Source organism: Rhincodon typus, chromosome 19, assembly GCF_021869965.1.
Source record: "Rhincodon typus isolate 14 chromosome 19, sRhiTyp1.1, whole genome shotgun sequence".
Taxonomy (NCBI): domain Eukaryota; kingdom Metazoa; phylum Chordata; class Chondrichthyes; order Orectolobiformes; family Rhincodontidae; genus Rhincodon; species Rhincodon typus.
Window position 1 is genome coordinate 6,156,609 of NC_063350.1, and position 15,078 is coordinate 6,171,686.

At 41.9% G+C, this 15,078-nt stretch overlaps 1 protein-coding gene across 1 annotated transcript in view; it reads right to left on the reverse strand.

Moving 5' to 3' along the window:
• The window catches only part of chmp4ba (charged multivesicular body protein 4Ba), a 39,593-nt gene that overhangs the window by 23,609 nt on the left and 906 nt on the right, over nt 1–15,078 (reverse strand). The gene's annotated exons all lie outside the window — the stretch shown is intronic.

A 15,078-nucleotide genomic window follows, 5' to 3' on the forward strand; every position in this document is an offset into this window, starting at 1 on the left:
GCTGGAATACTCCCCACTCCTCTGGGCGAGTGCAGTTCCACAAACACAAGAAGCTTAACACTGTCCAGGATAAAGCAGCCCGCTGGATTGGAAACACATTCGTAAACATCCACTCCTCCACCACCAATGGTCAGTAGCAGCGGTGTCTGCTATCGACAAGAGGCACTACAGAAATTCAGCAAAGATCATTAGACAGCATCTTCCAAACTCACTACCATTACTATCTGGAAGGACAGCAGATACATGGGAAGACCGCCACCAGCAAGTTCCCCTAGAAGCCACTCACCATCCTGAGGAGGAAATATATCATTGTTCCTTCACTGTCACTATGTCAAAATTCTTGATGGCATTGTGCATCCACCTGTATCAAATGGCCTACTGTGGTTCAAGGGGGCAGCTCACCACCACCTTCCCAAGAACAATTAGAGTTGGGCAATAAATGCTGGTGACGTCCACATCCCATGACTACAAAACCTCTCCACTAAATGAAGCCTACCTGCCTGCTATACCTTCCACCACTCGCCCTACCCACTGTCATGGTGTTCAACAGCCTTGACCCAAACGGCTTGTCAGGTGCCAACTGGAGAACTTCAGAATGGCAAGACTGGTGTAAATAGTTGTTGTTGTGCACTGGTGCCATGATCTGCTTACTCTTCAATGACCCAGCAGCATCTGCCAACTAATATGGTATTTAGGGTGATACGCAAATGCAGGGGGCAGAAACCATTTAGAATTCCAAGGGCATACATAGCACCCAATAAAACAGCCAGATACCAGAATCAGAGAGCGATTGTGGTAAGTCACTTGGAGGCATCTAGAGCTGCTGAAAAGGCTTCATTACAAACAAACATTGTTCCTTTTAACAGATGTCACCAGCCGTGCACTTACATTTAGTTCACATGTAGAATAACCTCATCTCTAGTCAGCAGCTGCCCACAGTGCCAAGATTAAAATCAAGCCATTACCATCAATGGTAATCAGGGCACAGAACTGCTCCCAATGACCTATGGCAAAATGCGTTAAAAAACTTCCCATTGACAAAGCACTGCTTGGGAATGAGGCCAAGAAACTAATTTAGAGGAATACCACAAAAAGTAGGCAGCCAATGGCAAATAATGTTGGCCTTCTTTAATGAACATAACCATCTACCTAAATATCAATAACGTTGGCATCAGCTGTGAAGGCACCTGATGAAGGGACTGCACTCCGAAAGTTTGTGATTTCAAATAAATCTGTTGGGCTATCACCTGGTGTCATGAGACTTTTGACTGCTTTGCACTATGCAGACTAGCTGTAACAGCTCTGGAGCTTCTGCTCAAAGTTGCACTTTTGGGACTACATGTTTCCTGCATAAATACTGCTGCCCAGTTGTACAACTCACCACATCTGAGAGATCCACTAATCAAATTTACACCAGGAATGAATAGCTGCTGATAGGGATGTTAGTGGCTGACAATGGGTTGGTTGCGGTAGCAACCCACGTGACAAGACCTGATGTATGAGGTTGGGAATAGGACATGGGATCTGCTGCTCAGGCCCCAAAACTGTTGAACACGATAGAGTCCAGAAGGTCACAGGGACCCCAAGCAAAAAATAAGATGCTATTCTTCCAGCTTGTGCTGAACTTCACTAGAACACTGCAGCAAGACTGACACAGATGTTGGTCAGGGAACACGACAGAATGTGGACTTTTGCAAAGTGGTCACTCACTCTGCTTCATCTCCCAAGCATACAGGAAGGCACATGGAGACCGATGAATACAGTAGGCTAGATTAGTGAAGTGCAGGTGAAGCGCTGCACCTATCACTTACTCCTCCCCATCCCTGTCACCCCATCTTCAGCATATATACCAAACTTTTCCCAGCTACAATCAGTTCTGAAGAAGAGTCACTGGACCTGAAATGTTAACTCTGCTTACTCTCCTCAGATGCTGCTAGCCCTGCTGAGTTTTCCCAACATTGTTTTTGTTTCCGATCTCCAGCATCCACAGTTCTGTTCTCACCAACAAACCCCCCTCCCAATATTCCTTGGATAAATTCCATTCCCTCAGCTCTTTACACCACATCAACAGAAACGCAAGCCGATGCCCCATCCCCAACAATACTGCTCTGAAACTGCCAGAGGAAGAAGGGTATCTTGTAGATGCTCCTCTTTCCCTCTCACAATGCTGTGTAAAGAAACAGCAGATTTCCATCACCACCCGAGTGAACTAGTCAGGTTTTTACAGTAGCAGTAAGTTACTACAGATGCTGGAATCGGAACTGAAAACAAAAAAGTGTTGGAATGAAAGCATTAAGATTACTTTGACCAAACACAACTTTTTTTAAAAAACCAAACAAACTCTGAAGCTTCCATAACGGGATTCAAGCTGTCACTCTCTGGGTTACAAGCCCAATATAACAACACTGCCATACACAGATGAATGCAAGATGAAAAATAGGACATGAGTCCCAGACTGATTCTACAACCTTTGTGGAATGTGGCATTGGTGGTGAGACGAGCATTTATTGCCCATCAGCATATGTCCTTGAGATGGCAGTGGTGAGTTCCCACATTACCTATCATGTAAAGCATATTTTATGATTTGGCACAATTCAGACTTATAATTTCACGTCACTTCAGTTTCTAGATTATTAAACTGATCCAAAACCACCTGGGTGGTACAGAAAGGAATTGGGTCCATGGCCAATAGATTCTGTACAATAATTGCGCTTCAACACAATCCTACTATACTTCATACCCACTCAGGTTCGATGTCCACCCCCATCACAAACTTCAAAGGCAAAAATTCAAGATGCAACAACAGCAGTATTGTACAGCTAATGGCAGGCTCCACTCTAGCACAAATCAGTAAAGAAGTCAACTGTTTTCTTAAATTGACAATACAGAGTCATGAGATTACGGTTCTTTATTCCAGTAGAACTGCCAGCTTTTGAAACTGTTCCAATACCAAATGTGAGAAAATACAACTTGGATCTTGCTGTCCTGAGGCAGAAACCAAAATCCCTGTTGATGGGAAAATTGTCAACCCCAGTTCTTGGGCTACTTATATCAAATAGCCAAGTGTTAATGGCTGAATTAACTAGATCATAAGTATTTAAATTCAACAATTACTAACTCTGCTGGCCACTTGAGTCTCTGACATTTTCAGAAGGATACAACTTTGGCAAAGATTAAGACAACGCAATTTTAAAAAAAGAATATAATCTCAATTCGTTTAAAGGCAAGGGCTGTCAATTCTTTTTAAAAATACATTCAAATTCAATGAGGTAGCAGGAACTGCAGATGCTGGAGAATCTGAGATAACAAGGTGTAGAGCTGGATGAACACAGCAGGCCAAGCAGCATCAGAGAAGCAGGAAAGCTGACGTTTCGGGCCTAGGCCCTTCTTCAGAAATGGGGGAGGGGAAGGGGGTTCTGAAATAAATAGGGAGCGAGGGGGAGGCGGATAGAAGATGGATAGAGGAGAAGATAGGTGGAGAGGAGACAGACAGGTCAAAGAGGCGGGGATGGAGCCAGTAAAGGTGAATGTAGGTGGGGAGGTAGGGAGGAGATAGGTCAGTCCAGAGAGGACGGACAGGTCAAGGGAGTGGGATGAGACTAGAGGGTAGGAGATGGGAGTGGGGGATAGGTGGGAGGAACGACAGGTTAGGGAGGCGGAGACGAGCCTATCTCCTCCCTACTTCCCCACCTACACTCACCTCTACTGGCTCCATCCCTGCCTCTTTAACCTGTCTGTCTCCTCTCCACCTATCTTCTCCTCTATCCATCTTCTATCCGCCTCCCCCTCTCTCCCTATTTATTGCAGAACCCCCTTCCCCTCCCCCATTTCTGAAGAAGGGTCTAGGCCCGAAACGTCAGCCTTCCTGCTCCTCTGATGCTGCTTGGCCTGCTGTGTTCATCCAGCTCTACACCTTGTTATTTCAAATTCAATGTTTGTATTCGATTTGGGATAGCAGCCTTTGTGCTTTTATATTTGGCCTCTGAAGAAATGACAGGTTCTGCAGTAGTCCTGCAGCCAGGCTCCTGAGGCTGAGGTTACGTTGCAGAATAGGCTTTCAGTTCAGCTCCTTAAACACAAAACCATTTATAAGACAACAAGGTGTAGAGCTGGATGAACACAGCAGGCCAAGCAGCATCATAGGAGCAGGAAGGCTGATGTTTCGGGCCTATTTTTGTTATCTCAGATTCTCCAGCATCTGCAGTTCCTACTATCTCTGATACCATTTATAAGACTGTGAAGTCAGTGGGGGAGAACCATACCTCCTGCTTCTAACGAGCTCTTCAAAGCGCGTTCTGTAGAGGAAATGTAAGGGATTACTTGAAAGCGAAAAGGTTATTGGTCAAACTGCTGGGAGCACAGATGTGAGCAATGAAGCCCACAATCACCCTTTAACAGAGATAAATTTATCTCCCAATCAGTCAAGCTACAAAAATTCAATAATTCTTGCTTTGCCCTTGTACATTATCCCCTTTACGGTTCACCTCACATCAAAATATAAATGAACTGGGAGCCAAAACTACCTCCTTTGAATAAAAAGCCATTTAAATTTAGGAGTGTGAGGAACAAATGAACAGTGACAGTCTGTCGTTAGCTTCTGCTGAACTAAAGATTAAAGTTATTTAATTGGTTTGGTTACAACATCTCAATAGAAGGTCAGAATCAAATCCACTCTGATCTCTTACAGTCAGTTGTTTTTTGTATACACCAGGTACTACATGGCAGGAAGAACAAGCCATCAGGAATGCCATCACTGTCAACGCAACTTTTTTCCAGAGCCATCCTCAGCCTATTGCAGTGTTCCAACTGAACTCAATGCAAGCAGAGGAATAGTACCTCATCTTTGCACTAAACATTTTACAGCATTCTACTTTACAATCAACACAATTTTAGATTGTATCTGTATTCCCATTTGATTGTATCATCTTTGTTCTGTTATTTCTTCTGCTTCTCCCGTTTCTTTTACTTTGCTTTTAGATGGCACCTATTTAGGATCCTGCCATTCACTCTATCTCTGCAAATACCTTTAGTTTTTTTTATTTGTACCATTACTTTTGGCCTTGCACTATGCATTTAATCCTTCATCCCATCACAGATCTTTAATTTAATTCTTCTTCCCTCTCTGACCTTTCAATGGCTCAAGGCTGATTTCATTGCTAACTTTTCCCAATTTTGATCAAAAGTCACATATCTGCAATGATAACTCTTCCTTTCTCCACAGATACTATTTAAAGCATCTTCTGCTTACAGTCTCCACTGACTTCTCTCTCCTTTGGTTCACTATTCATGAATTGTCATCAGCAGCGAGGAGGAAAAGGGTCAGGATTAAGTCCACAATAGTATCAACTGCTCTACTCTTGTCCTACTACATGTACTACACATATTTCATTAGCAACATGAAACTTTCCAACACAAGGACCATTGGATCTGCAAGGGAGCACGCTCCAGATCTGCGAATAAAGAGGCCAAGGCTCAGGGGCACTCGGAGCTGGGAGGGAGCATACTTCCTGGGTTGCCCAGATGAGTTCGAGAAAAGTGAGAGTGCACCATCATGAGAACATTGAGATGATTGCTGGTCAAGCAGCTGCTGCAAGTTACTGTCTTCCCATCCCAGAAATTTGGAAAAATGTAAATTTCCATATAAGTATGGGGAAAGCAAGAATTCATGGGCACAGAAGAAGCTGATTCGTAAGGGTGAGGAGTTTCAACTTTCCATCAATCTATTGTTTTGAGTTAATGGTACCAAAAAAAACACTTAGACTTTTTCTACTTGGCTCAAATTTTGTTCAAGAGTAATTTAACGTAAACCTACAGCAGGAGAGTTCAGTCCCAAGTGCTGCACAACCTGCAATCTGTGAGAAGTCTTCAGACAATTCTAGCAGTCTGGATCTGCAGGAAGTGTTACTGGTTTAACTGGCTCATCCACAGGGTTTCAGAACTTAAGCATCAGCTGAAAGCATTGTAGTGCAAACACAAGGCTGAAAGTTACGTAGATAGCACAGTTTTACACATGGTCAACCCAAGGAAATGCAACCACCAGTCAGAAACAACCCATAGTGCATCACACTCAAGAACAGTTTGTGTGCGTTAGAAAACAGCGAGAGTGACAGTTACTCTGGGGAGTGCAGTAACAGCCTAGCGGCTCAGGTAGACAGGGGAGAAAGAGGGGAAGAGGCCAAGTGGCCTGGCAGCAGGGAAATTGAGCAGTGGCAGTCTTTCAAAACAGGAAGCAGGGAGAGTGCACAGCCATCATGTTCCTATAAAGGTGAAGAGTAGGACCAGGTCCAGAGAACTCTGGATGTCAAGGAGTGTACTGAATTGAATAAGGGGAAAGAAAGGGCAGCTTATGGTAGATACTAGGTGCTCAAAACACAAGCTTAAAGGGCATGTAGAAAGTGCAGGGGTTTATTAAAAATGAAATTAGGAAAAAAAGAGGGGCATGAAAAAACACTAGCGTGTAAGAAAGAAAAAAAATCTAAAGGTGCTTTTTAAAGTTCATTAGAGGCAAGAGGAAAACCAGGGCAAGACTAAGGTCCATCAAGAACTAAAATGGCAAATTGTGTAAGAAGCTAGAACAGACAGCTGAGTGCGCCAAGTGAGTAGATTACAGGGGCCTTGGCATTAAGTTTCAAGTCCTCTCTGGTTGCAGAAGGGGTGCCAGAGGATGGACGACAGTGAAGGGTGGTAGGAATAAACCATGGAGCTATAAGCCTGTGAGTCTGACATCAGTGGTAGGGAATGTATGAAAAAAAATTCAAAGGGACAGTCAACCTCCACAAGGAGTGGCAAGGATTAATCAAGGACAGTTCGCATGGCCTGGCCCAGGAAAGGTGGGAGGGGGGGAGGAGGAGGAGGAAGAAGAAAAGAGATCATGTTTGACAGGCTTGAGTAAGTTTTTGAGGTGGCAACTATGTATGTAGGTGAGTGAAATGCAGTTGATAGAGTTCACATAGACTTCAGCGAAGCTGTTGACAAAAATGGTAGATTAGAGACTAGTCAAGAAAGAAAGAGAGTCCAGGGGACCCAGGGTAAAGAACAGGATCCACAACTGATTTAATGCAGGAAGCAGACAGCAGGGTTCAATGCTGGGAACCTTGCTGCTTGTAGCATCCATTAAATAATCCAGACACAAATGTAGCAGGCTTAACCAACAAATTTGCAGATGATATGAAAACTGGTGGTGTGGTACACATTGAGGAGGAAAGCCTTAGACTACAGGACAATACAGACAGGCTAGTCAGTTAGCAAACTAGGCAAAAGGTACTTAAAATCAAAAGCAATAAGACAGGTGGGTAAGTTGATGAAGAATGCATATTGAATACCTGCCTTTATTAGGCATTGCACTCATTACAAAAGCAGAGAGGTTATGATGGCGTTTTATAAGATGTTAGTAAGGCCACAGTTGGAATACTGGGCACAGTTCTGGTTGCCTTGCTTTAGGAAGGATGTGAACGTACTGGTGAAAGAGTGGAGGAGATTGACCAGGATGTTGTCTGGACTTGAAGGTTTCAATGAAGGAACCATGATCCTACTGAATGGCAATACAGGCTTCAGGGTCAAATGGCATACCCCTGTCCCTATATCTTAAGGTCATAAAATTATTCCCTTTAGTAGAGTGGGTGAAAAACCTTACATTTATGTCTGATGGCAAGGGGCAGAACTTCTGCAGACTGTACTGGACTGAAAACATTAAGGCTGCTGCTCTTTCCACAGAGGCTTCCAAACCTACTGAGTCTCTCCAGCATTGTCTTTTTTTTTGTTAAACTCGAGTACATGGATGCTTGATGACTGGGCAGGACATAATAGATCACAGGACCTCGATCCATGCTGAAAATCTACAATTATTTCATTTTTGTTCTAAACAGAACTGGTAACACAAGTCCCTTTACAACCAGTGAGGCACTTCTGAAATGGAGTCACTGTTGCACCACAGGAAAATGGCAGTTAATCTGATCTCAGCAAGATCCCACAAACAGCAACGATAGGATTGGTTAGTTCATCTGTTTTTCTTTGGTTTTGTGACTGTGTATGCTTTGATGATGATAACCTATGAAATACCAATGCTTCAATTCAGGTGTCAACAGAACATATGCTTACCTTGCACAGATACAGGGACTATCAGCAGTTTGTAAGTCAATGTGCAGAAAAGAACCAGCTCCAGACAAGAAACAGTCCCTTCAGTGCATGTGCACATTAAAGTGACTACACAGGCTATGCACAGTGAAGACTTAGAGAGAATATGATTGTGATGGCTTCTCATTGCCAACATCTGATGAGAAATGTCAGCAACAATTTTAACTGCGGGTGATCTGCATTTTAAAAAGAAAAATCATTTATGCATCTTTGAATTATAAAGACATCAACGATGTATATATTCTGGTAGAGACAAAGATGTAATTCTTTTATCATCTTCCCTGTCAAATGGATGGGTGAAAAAGAAGCCACTGTACTATTTGAAGGAGAGTTTTGCCAACATCCTATTACCACTTTTGAAAACTCTCTGTTGAATGCTGAATGAAATTTGCTACTGCACTTCCTTCAAAATGGCAATTTCATTGTATTCAAACATGAAATAGTGTAACAGAATGAAGACCACACTCTTCCCCTTTCTGGAATGAGAAAAGTGCCTTTCCACAAACATTTTTGCAATTGTTTTCTTAACAAAGAGTTTCATCCGTCATCGCTTTAGGAATGAAGATTGAGAGAAGGAATATTATCGTGGCCTGCCCATTGTAAAAAGGTAGTCTTGCATTTATGTAGCACCTTTCTTGACTCCAGGAGGTTCCAGATCTCCATACATCCAGCCAAGTACATTTAAAACGTGGTCACTACTGCAGTGCAGTAAATTCAGTGAAGTTAACAGTCTGAGAAAAGTGGCATGCTCTACTTCACCCCTGTGGACTAACTGGATTTTTCCAAGGAATGGCCGAAGATAAAGTAACAGCCTTCATACTCTATTAATCATGACTGCCCTGAATAAATAGCACAATGACACTGGACTAAACTCTCACATGATGAATAATCAATTAAAAAGGAATCAGAACTTAACTAACTATAAAGCACAGTCAGCATGTCCAACAGTGTTACATAAAAACTAGGCAGCGATGGAGAGGTTTGACAGCTTGTTAACTCTGAAATTCAGCCTTTCAAAATCATAATTTTACTCAGGCCATGGCAAGGTAAATATCCCAAGACTGAAATAATTCTTATCACTCAGGGCTAGTCTTTATCATTGAATGCAAAGAAAAAAAACAATTGACAGGGGTATTACTCATGAATTGTCATATGACTATTAACAATATGACGACTCAATACATCACGACCAGGATGGGACTCATGACTGTTTTAATCCTTATGCTCTACAAAACTAAAAATAAGCCATTACCAGCTAGTTAAAATAAACTCAGAGTTTGGGTTTGTCACCTTGTAGTATCTCAGCTAAATGTTGTACTTTATGTACAAGGCTAAACTGCAGTTTGTTTAGTATCCACACCCAATGACATCATCTTGCCCGGCATGAAGCAGAGGAAATGTAATTCTAAACTTAGAATTGCAGTGTGCTACATTGATGGAAGACACCTCACTAAGAAAGAGTCCCACAAGAAACTCACTGAGGCAAGTTATGTCAAGCTCAGCTATGAGAACACAACCAGCAAATAAATTCAGCTGAGCCATCACACCAGTTGTACGTTTTAGGATTCAGGAACTGATGGACAGTCAAATGTCACCTCAAAACCCGCACAGGAAGAGCAGAGCTTTGAGAGCAGACAGACGTATGTTGGGATTAGGTCATACAGCCCATAAAACCAACTTCACATTTCTAAAGAAGGGTCTCGGCCCGAAACGTCTGCCTTCCTGCTCGGCCTGCTGTGTTCATCCAGCTCTACGCCTTGTTATTTCACATTAAATGAGTTCTTAAGGGTCACCGGACTTGAAATGTCAACTCTGCTTTCTTTCCACAGATTGTGCCAGACATGCTGAGTTTCTCCAATTTGTTTCAGATTTCCAGCATCTGCAGTTCTTTGGTTTATTCACATTAAATGCGTTGACTGAATTTCCACCAATTCCACTTTCCCATATTGCTTTCTTCAGTGTAAAAACACTGGAAATTACTCAAAACTGAAATGAACTAATGACCGAGTATCCACAGCTCTCTGGTGAGATCTGCAAACAATCACAGTCCTCTGAATAAAAGGTATTTCTCCTAACCTTTGAGCAAAATGACTAATTCCTTAATGTAATGCCATGATCTATAAAATAGAGTGTAGGATGGGAATTGAATATGAAAGAAGATTTTAGCTGTACCTCTACAGACCATTGGTGAGGCCACATCTGAAGTGCTGTGTGTAGAAAAGGTCCTCCTGTTTTTTTTAAAACCAGGGATGTAACTGCATTGGAAGGGATTAAAGGGATATGGGCCAAATGATGGCAAATGGGACTACATTAATTTAGGATATCTGGTCAGCATGGACAGGATGGATCAAAGGTTCTGTTTCCATGCTGTACAACTCTATGACTCGAGTGCATAAAGAGTGACTATACAATACCTGGACATGACAAGCTGGCCTTGTATCCACTAGAATTTACATGAGGGTCTGGGGATGAGTAGGCTAGGTGGATTGACCATGGTAAGTGGAGGGTTACAGGGATAAAGTAGGGGGGTGGGATTCTCTTCAGAGGGTCAGTGTGGACTCAATGGTCTCTTCAAAGACAAATGCAGCCTTCTTGATACAACATTCTCGGTGCAGTCTCACCAAAATAAGACTTTTTTTTGCACTCAAACCTCTCTGCAAATTAAAACACACCTACCATTTTCCTTCCAATTTGATTGCTATGCCTACATGTCAGCTTCGTATACAAGGTCCCTCAAATCTCTCCGAACACCAATATTTACTGGTCTGGCCCTATTCAAAAAGGATTCTACTTTTCACATATGGCTTCACAGTTCTTCGCATTATATTTAATCTGCCATTTTCGTGCTAACCAGGTCTAATGATATTTTTCAGCCACATCACATCTACCACCCTGTTTTGTATTTATCATATTAAATCTGAACATATTACAAGCAGTTGAGGTCTAAGTGTAAATCTGCCATTCTGGAAATGACTGATTTATCCCTATATTTTGTGTCTGTTAAGCAACCTTAAATCCTTGCTGACGTCTTACATTAATCTCATGGACTTTTGCAACCTTATCTAATTAAATCCACTAGCTCCCTCCTACTCTGCTAGTTACACCTCAATTTTCAACAGATTTGTCAAGCACGTCAATACTTCCAAATAAAACGTTGATTTTGTCTTGTCATTAGGTGACTCTACCCAAGCATGAATACAGTCCATAAGTAATTTTATTTTCTTTCTGGTAGAGAGATCAGGTTAAGGCTACATTGTACCCCAAGTTAATCTCAGCATGCATGATGTGCTGGAAATTACCAGTGGCTTCACTAAGAACTTGGTTCCAGGAGCTAAGTGTCCACTTACATGTACAGGAGTATGATTTGAAGAGAGTGCATGAATATTAATGGCATTAATGAATATGCATCTATTTGTTGTGAAGAGAACTGACAGAATTACTGGTACCTCCCAATTTCACTCTTGGTATTCACCTCACATTGGTCACTTATTTGGTTTTATGCATTTAACAATTCGCTACAGGTCTTACATATTCACGACTCCTCCTCACCCCCTCCCCCCCCACCCCGGAATATCTAGATCTTGGCACAACACCTAAACAATTCTTTCATTCAACCCAAGGCACTGATTGAAGAAAGTTTGAGAGGTCAGAAAAGTATAAAAGACTGGAGCTTCACTACTGTATTTTAACGTGACAATATTCAACATCAAAAGAGGCAATATCACCATTAATTTGCCATATATTATTTTGTTTAAGATCCTGAAGTATCCTCATTATGGGGCACTGCCTCAGTGCAAACATCTTAATTTAAAAAACATCACTAAAACAGCTTGCTGGTGACTAAAAGTTCGGTCAGAGATAGAGGGTAAGGAACGTGTTAAAAGGAGAGATGGAGGTCAAGGAGACACATGGGAGAAAGCTGAATAGCTCCAACGATGGGCCAAACTGATGTGTGTGGTGCCAAGAGTAATGAATGAAGGGAGAACCGAATAGCTCATTGAGGATAGGCAAGTGAGATTTGCGTGGGAAAGGATGCTGCAGCGTGCTGGAGGAGGTGAAGTTGGAATGCACACTACGCGGGAACTGAAATAATAAAGGCATTGGATGATCAGTCATGCAACTGTAGATTTCCATTCATTAACATGAAAATAGTACAAGCATGATTAGCCTGAATGCTTCTAAATCCTTGACCAAAACGCTGTGTCACAGAGGTTGAATTTTCTATTTCCCCACCAAGGCATCCCTTCTTTAAAGGGAAGTCTCTGAAAAAGTCAAGCACCACATCGTATACTTTGGGAATTCTACTCAAACATTACAGCAAGTTGCATTTGAACAAGATTTGATATGTTAAGAGATACAGGATATAGAAATACCAGTGCTCATGAATTCAGGCAAATAATGCCAAATTTAGCCTCAAAGCAGTTGTGCAAAGATCATGTGGAAGTCTCCCAAAACTGATGATTCAATTACATAAAGGGCTGGCCCATTCTCGAATTGCAGCCAACGCATACCCGTCGAGGAAGCACTGGTCATTTAAATCAAAACAGGTCAGAGCCAGAAGGGAAAACATTGGCACTGATCTCATACTGAAAAACAAACTCATTTCAGGATGAAGTTATAATGGGCTGGTAGGTCCAACAATCACTTTAAAAGATTTTTGTTGGATAGCTTGTAGCACAATAATGGTGATTCATAGAGTTCCAAAACATATGAAGAGCACACACCCATAGAAATACTTCAAGCTAGTGACTAGCTAGAAGTATTGCAACAGACAGCACACTGTACTGCCTCTGTTTTCACTCCTAACTCAACTTGCATTTGTATAGCACCTAGGACGTGGTTTTAAAAAAAGTTCAAGGCACATCCCAGGAACAAACAGAAGCTGGCACTTACCCTGATAAACAGCGACTAGGACAGATGGACCAGTTTCAAGGAACATGCGGGGAAGGGGCAGATGCGCTCAGGAATGGAATTATAAAATCTAAGAGCCTTGGCAGCTGTTATGGCTACAAGTGATGGTTCAAAGTCAGGGATGATGATGGTAGTGGTAACGTCACTGGGCTAGCAAGCCAGATGTTCTGGGACCAACAGAAAACATAGAAACATAGAAGGCAGCAGGAGTCGTCCATTCGGCCCCTCAAGCCTGCTCCACCATTCATTCTGATCATTGAGTTCAATACGCTAATCCCAGCCTCCCCTCAAATCCATCACAATTCTGCTCTTAACAGCTCAACTATTAAGCTCTTTCTGAAGCACATACACATCCAACTGGAACAGACCAGCTCACCCTAGAACACAACCCTAATGCACAAAAGCTTACCTGTGAGGGATAGAATATTAGGAACAAAACTGACAATAATGACATAAGCAATGGCCTAGTGGTATTATTACTGGATTATTAATCCAGAGACCCAGGTAATGTTCTGGAGACCTGGGGTCGAATCCCGCCACGGTAGAATTTGAATTCAATAAATATCTGGAATTAAGAGTCAAGTGATGATCATGAACCTATTGCCAATTGTTGAAAAAACCCATCTGGTTCACTAGTGTCCTTTAAGGAAGGAAACTGCCTTCCTTACCTGGTCTGGCCTACATGTGACTCCAGACCCACAGCAATGTGGTTGACTCTGAACTGCACTATAGGCAATTAGGGATGGACAATAAATGCTGACCAAGCCAGCGACACCCTCATCCCGTGAATGAATAACAAAAAAAAAACTGGCAAACTCACTTTACTCGATCGGACTGTTTATTTTGGTTGAAGAGAACAGTGCAGCACTTCCCTCCTCCAACTCCTCAAAAGTTAGAAAGTTGCAAATATCACTTTAAATGCAGAGGTTTGATAAAAGCAGCGGAATTCCCCAAATGCTAGTAGTGCAAACTCACCCAACCTATGACGTGGACAGTTCTGACTTTGGTAGTAGGTGTCTGGGAAAATTCCAACAAATATTTACTTTGCTCAAGAAAAAGAGCATTATTAAAATGGAAGTTTACTCTTTTTGCAAAACAGTTTTGAGTTGTGAATTTTTTGTTGGGGTGGGGAGGGGAGGGTGTGTAGATAGGAGTCATTCATTCCCAGCAGCATATCAGTATTGCAGCTGAGGAGACTAACATATTTTTACATCACCCCATGTTAATTTAGTCTATAAACAGCCGAAGCCTTATTACCAAGTCAGATGATTGGAGAGTTACAACACTGACGTTGGGACTATTCATCCCACACTTTGCAACACTGACATTGCATATGATTAAAGACCATTTTTTGTGAAATTAAATACATGATTTTTGTTTAAAAACTCTGCAGCTACGAAATTACAAAGTTTACTCAAAGGCTGTGTGTCCATTGAAATGTACAAGATCTCAGACTACAAAAATGTTACTGGATTAGGATAGAGAGGTTAGGATTTAGCCTGGACAGGAAAATACAACAACAAATACAGGTGATCAAACTCGTTGGCAGTGTTAGTGGAACATTATGTGTGACCTTCCTTAATAGGTGAAACTTCTATCTTTAAAGGGAATTTTAGGGAATAATAAATGAAGTTCCAATTTTGGACACATTCTGCAGTTTTGGATGAAATTCTGCTAGATTAAACGTGCAGGGCAATAAATTATGCAAAGTTTGTTGTCTTAATGACTTTTTTCTCTAGCTCATGAGCTCGGTTTTTAGGTAACTGATTGTGGAGGTGAACGCTCCTTCAACAAACAGAGAGGAGCATGACTATCTAAGCCAGAACATGATGTGGAGATGCCAGGGTTGGGGTGAGGTGGTCAAGGTAAAACAAAATCACTCAAGATCAGGTTATAGTCCGACAGGTTTATTTGTCGTGTGATTTTTGACCTAATCCAAAATATGTTAAGCGTGCAGAAGATGTCTGAACAGCAGAAATATCAGCATCAAGGCACGTGACAAGAGTGTCAAGTCATTTTCCTTGACACTTATTA